Source organism: Schistocerca americana, chromosome 1, assembly GCF_021461395.2.
Source record: "Schistocerca americana isolate TAMUIC-IGC-003095 chromosome 1, iqSchAmer2.1, whole genome shotgun sequence".
Classification (NCBI taxonomy): domain Eukaryota; kingdom Metazoa; phylum Arthropoda; class Insecta; order Orthoptera; family Acrididae; genus Schistocerca; species Schistocerca americana.
This window is the reverse complement of record NC_060119.1, coordinates 1,200,729,752-1,200,735,786: the sequence shown is the minus strand read 5'-3', so window position 1 is coordinate 1,200,735,786 and position 6,035 is coordinate 1,200,729,752. Positions and strand designations below refer to the sequence as shown.

Sequence of the window (6,035 nt, the reverse complement as noted above, 5' to 3'; positions counted from 1 at the left end):
AACTAACCTAAGGACATCACACACATCCATGCCCGAGGCAGGATTCGAACCCGCGACCGTAGCAGTCGCGCGGTTCCGGACTGCGCGCCTAGAACCGCTAGACCACCGCGGCCGGCTGCTTGATTATTGCTCGTTAGTCTGGAGTCAGAAACGGGAAGTGCAAAGGCTCAGTATAGATACAGTGAGGCGTCAGTGAAGTGAAATGGAAAGATGACAAGAATAGCTGGTCAGAAGAGTGTAGGGTAACATCAACAGCGGCAAAAAATTGGTACAGTGGCAAAAGTAGGACTCGTTATCAATAGGAAGGTAGTACAGAGTGTGTGTTGCTGTGAACGGGTAAGTGGTAGGGTTATTCTCGTCAGAATCAACAGCAAACTAACATAGACAAAAATAGTTCAGGTATATACGCCGACGTCGCAAGCTGAAGATGAGGAGACAGACTTAGTATATCATGATATTGATCGGGTAATTCAGTACACCAAGGGAGATGATAATCTAATAGTCATCGGGGGATCGGTATGTGGTTTTTGGGGGAAGAAGTAGAAAAAAGGGTTACGGGAGAATAGGGGCTTGGCGTTAGAGATGAGAGAAAAGAAAGACAAACAGAGTTCTGCAATACATATCACCTAGTAATTGCGTTTACTCTGTCCAAAAGTCACAAGAGAAGGAATTAACTTGTAAAAGGCCGGGAGATTCTGGAAGATATCAGTTACATTTCATGATGGCCAGACAGAGATTCTGAAGTTAGCTACCGGATTTTATGAGGTACACAGGAGCAGATATAGACTCAGATCACAATTTTGTAGTGATGAAGATTAAGCTGGAGTTTAAGAGACTAGTTGGGAAGTACGAGTACACAAAGACGCGGGATATGGAAATAATAAGGAATGTAAAAATGCGCTTGAGGTTTTCTAAGGCTATAGATACAGCGATAAGGAATAGCTCAGTAGACATTTCACTTTAAAACGAATGGATATCTCTAAAAAGAGCAATCACAGAAGTTGGAAAGAAAGAGAGGTACAAGAAAAGTAACTCCGAAGAAACCATGGATAACAGAAAAGATACTTCATTTTGTCGGTGAAAGAATACCGAAATACAAGTCGTATAGGAATGAGATAAACAGCAAGTGCAGGGAAGCTGACGTAAAATGACTGAATGAGAATATGTAGAGAAAATAGAAGAAGAAATGGTTATCAGAAGGGCTGACTCATTATACGGAAAAGTTAATACAGCCTTTCGCGAAATTAAAAGCAAGGTTGTAAACATAAAGACTGCAGTTACAGTTCCACTGTTAAACACAGTGCAGAGTGCGGTTAGGTGGGAAGAATACTTTGAAGACTCTACGTGGGGGAAATCTCCTCTGATGCGAATGATGAAGAAAAAGGAGTCGATGTAGAAGAGCAGGGGACCCACCAGTAGAATCAATATTTAAAAGAGCATTGGAAGACTTCAGATCAAATATGGCAGAAGGGACAGGTAACATTCGGTTTTGTGTGAGTGTGTGTATGTGTGTGTGTGTGGGGGGGGGGGGGGGGGGGAGGTGGGGCGGAGGAAGTGACATACGACGACTAATCACGTTGGTGTGTAGTATGTAAGGGTCTGGCGACATAGCATCTGACTTTCCGAAATATATCATCCACAGAATTCTACAAGAGCTGACAGGTGCGAGAATTATCGCACAGTCAGCTTGATAGCTCATGCACTCAAGTTGCTGACAAGAATAATACACAGAAGAGTAGAAAAGAAAATTGAGTATGTGTTAAATTGTCAGTTCGGCTTTAGGAAAGGACAAGGCACCAGATAGGCAGTTCTGACGTGGTTGATAATCGAAGAAAGACTAAAGAAAAATGAAGACACCTTCGTAGGATTTGTCGACCTGGAAAAAGTGTTCCATAATGTAAAATAGCGCTAGATGTTCGAATTTCTGAGGAAAGTAAGGGTAGGTTACAGGGAGAGACAAGTAATATACAACACGTAAAAGAGCCAAGAGGGAATAAGAAGTGTTTAAGATCAAGATAGAAATGCTCAGACTAAAAAGCGTATACGACTGCGACGTAGTCTTTTTCAGTTACTGCTCAATCGATATATCGAAGATGTAACGATGGAAATAAAAGAAAGAAGAGTGCAATTAAATTTCAATTTGTAAGGATATGAGTGACAAGACTCGCTAATGGCCTTGCTGTCTTCAGTGAAACTAAAGCGGAATTACAAGATCAGATGAATGGAACGAACAGTCTATGGCGTACAGGATACGGATTGAGTGTAGATCGAAGAAAGACGTAAGTGATGACATGAATGTGAAATGAAAACAGCGAGAAACTTAATATCAGAATTGGTGATCACGAAGTAGATGAAGTTATGGAATACTGGTACCTAGGCAGTAAAACAACCAGTGAGGACATTAAAAGTAGACTAGCATTGGTGAAAATGGAATTCCTGGCCAAAAGAAATTTACTTGTATTGAACGTAGGCCTTAATTTGAGGAAGAGATTTCTATGTACGTTTGGAGCACAGGCTTGTGTGGTAGAGAAACATGGACAGCTGATAAATCGGAACTGAAGAGAAACAAAGTATTTAAGATATATTGGCGTAGACGAATGTTTAAAATTTGGTGGACTGATAAGGTAAAGAGTGAGTAGTTTCCGCGCAGAATCAGATAGGATACGTATACATGGAAAGCACAGACAAGATGAAGGGACAGTGTGATGAGACATGTGTTAAGACATCAAGGGATAACGTCCATGGCGCTAGAGGTAGCTGTAAAGTCTAAAAACTGTAGATTATGACAGAGACTGGAATACATCCAAAAAATAATTGTGCACTAAAAAAAAAAAAAAAAAAAAAAATAGGACTGATAGTAGAATAGAAAAACTCCAAAGAAAAGTATTGTGTTTTGGCAAAGCTGACACTACAAGAGTAGGATTTGGCATCAAGGGATAGTATTGTTAAAATTCAAAGGGCATACGCTCCTTGAAAAGTCATATGACTTACTGCTTCCTCCTATAGACATCTCGTGTAAACTCCATTGAGGTGAAACCAGAGGCTTACCAACATCATCGGCGGATCATACGTTAGAGATTAAAAATTAGGTCCATATCCTCGCTTTAAACTCGCCAGCGAGTGCTGTGCCGTTATCTTCGATCTCGCCGTCTCCATGTGCCCGTAGGTTCGGCTCGTCAGTACCCCCACTCCGCTCTTGTCACTGGAGTCTGTTGTCAGGTACAGGCGGACTCGACTCGTTCATGAAGGGGAGCGAGTTCACGTGAGCACCCACGGGCTGGTGACGTTCCCGCTAAACACACAACGGTTTTCAATGAAATTTACTTCGTTAAACGGTAAGTTACTATTCATTTATATCACTCAATCACGTTTCGGCTTTACAGTCATTCTCAAATGCTTGACAGACCCAACCATTGGGTATAACGATTATTATACACTAATATAGTGACTGATCTTTTAGCAGTCAATATTGTTCGGTCTAAATCTACATTTATATGGATAAAACATTGTCGAAAACGGCTGGAAACTTATATTAATATTTAATTTTTATTTAGAGAATGTCTAACATTGTAAGGCAGCGGCCTTGCCGCAGTGGATACACCGGTTCCCGTCAGATCACCGAAGTTAAGCGCTGTCGGGCGTGGCCGGCACTTGGATGGGAGACCATTCGGGCTGTCATGTGCTGTTGCCATTTTCTGGGGTGCACTCAGCCTCGTGATGCCAACTGAGGAGCTCCTCGACCGAATAGTAGCGGCTCCGGTCAAAGAAAACCATCATAACCACCGGGAGAGCAGTGTGCTGACCACATGCCCCTCCTATCCGCATCCTCATCTGAGGATGACACGGCGGTCGGATGGTCCCGATAGGCCACTTGTGGCCTGAAGACGAAGTGCTTTTTTTTTCAACATTTTAAGACGTTGTGGTCTCCTGACCTTCATTGCTTACAGATTCCGCCCTCACAATCATATGCCACACATCAAGACACTTCATTCGAACCCAAAAGATAAGATAAAGTCAATGTTGTATGAATTCATGTAAACGATATGCAAATGACAAGTGCACACTGGGGTTGAGATACTCGAGGCTGGCGTACACACACACATTCAAGACACGACGGTCACAAGAGCTTTTAGTTTGGGAGAGGCGGACTGCACACCGAGATGCAGGTCCCTTCAGAGGACGATTCAGCCCATCTATGTCACATGGCGACCGCCTGTGGAGTGGACAGCATTTGCCCGAGTGAAAGGTGAGAACGATCCCGTCTTTGGCTTAAAAGCAAATTCCGTTACATTGTGTCGGAGCAGCCAGCTTACGCATTCTTTACAAACATAGCACGCAGTTTCAGAGGCTTTCACAGGGAGACAGGAAACTCCAAACGCTGATGCTACAGATTTCCAGATTGGTCGACTTAAATGAAACGTCATTCTCCCAATTTAGAAGAGCAATGCTGATTGGCAGGCGATATTCCTGACGCCTTGACCTGAGGGAGTAATGGAAGAGACCGAAAGATATACCCCTTCACGTCTGGCGTGGAGAAGGGCTGTTCCGTTGTCGCTCTTGGAGCGAGAACACGTAACGAGAGCGTGTTAGCTCATATGTGTTCTCAAAGAGCAAGGGACATGTCTCTCCTCAGTACTTCACTGGGAAAGCACTTCTGTCGAGAGCGAATTGGAGTGTGACTCTATATTGAGTCCTTGCGATAAAGTGTTGTTCACTGTGTTGGACGCCACACTTATTGTGCGGTGTGAATGGACAGAGTTATAGTTCTACGCTTGCAAGCGAATTTTTGAGTGGCATCGCAGTGGACTGGTTATGTGTCCGTTGTACCACGCCAATAGTTAGACTAGGGTCGAATAGGAGTCCTTGACTTCGTCAAGGCGTAGGGAGAGTTTGATTGGCAAAGAAAAGGTCAATCCAGATAGAACGAGAATTATCTTATTTATCAGCAGCGAGCGGCACAGACAGCAGTCATCACAGCTTACGGTATTGTGCACTACAGCTCTTGCGAGCCACATATTTCCTCCACAACAGTACACTTCACTGCATTTCACATTGTGCACTACAGCTCTTGCGAGCCACATATTTCCTCCACAACAGTACACTTCACTGCATTTCACATGCAACAGCCTCGACTGTACCTAGCAACATTCTAACGGATAGTTATTCAAGTTGAGTAGTGTGGCTCTCAGCCATTCTGTCAAGTCAATAACGATCTTCATCTTTATATAGAAGTTTCATTAGCAAATCCTATCCTGAAGAGGTAACTTCACATTCCGAAACAAACCCGGAAATAACTTGTTCAGTTCATAACTAAAAGTGCCATTGTGATTTCTCAGAATGTTAGCAAAATAAATAATAATTTTAGTTAGTTTCCTGTTTTTCTTACACTAACTAGCACTACTCCAGTACCCAAGTATCCCACTAGTGATGTATGAAATTTTGCGAATTTTTGTGTCATTTCCATACAGCGGATGTCTCCAGAAGATATTTATTGCTGAACGTTTTCCAGGCATTTCTCTTTAGGACGTTAGGAGCGTCTATCTGACTTCTGTAGTAGTGTGGGGGTGGAAATTGCATCTTACAGGAGCCACAGGGTAAGGGTACATCTCAGATTAATCCGTTGCGCAGAATGACAGAATAGCACCCACACGCTCACAACATTTAAGTTGACACAACGTTCGAGGCGATACACGTTCTGCAACGTCAGTATCTGAAAACGTAACATGAGGATGATGTACAATCTCTAAATGGTAATTAACTATTAACCCTCGAACACTTAAGTGAGGAAACATTTCATTGCTACTGAACTTTCGTGAAGTTTACTACTCCAAATTTTATTCTAAGGCAGTTATAAGTTATGCATTACTTCATTACAGTTATTAGTCTTACACTGGTATGCTGTATATCAAATTGGGTAGAAAATATCCTGTTTTATACCCTACTGCTATGATAGATTTTACAGGGGTTTAGTAATCTATTGTTGAAATAAATTACAGAAATGAATTATAAGCTACAGAACTCGATGTTGTTCTTGT

At 42.4% G+C, this 6,035-nt stretch overlaps 1 pseudogene; it reads left to right on the top strand.

Moving 5' to 3' along the window:
* Positions 1–3,573: 3,573 nt before the first annotated feature.
* LOC124557326 lies at positions 3,574–3,691 on the top strand (annotated as a pseudogene).
* Positions 3,692–6,035: the final 2,344 nt, after the last annotated feature.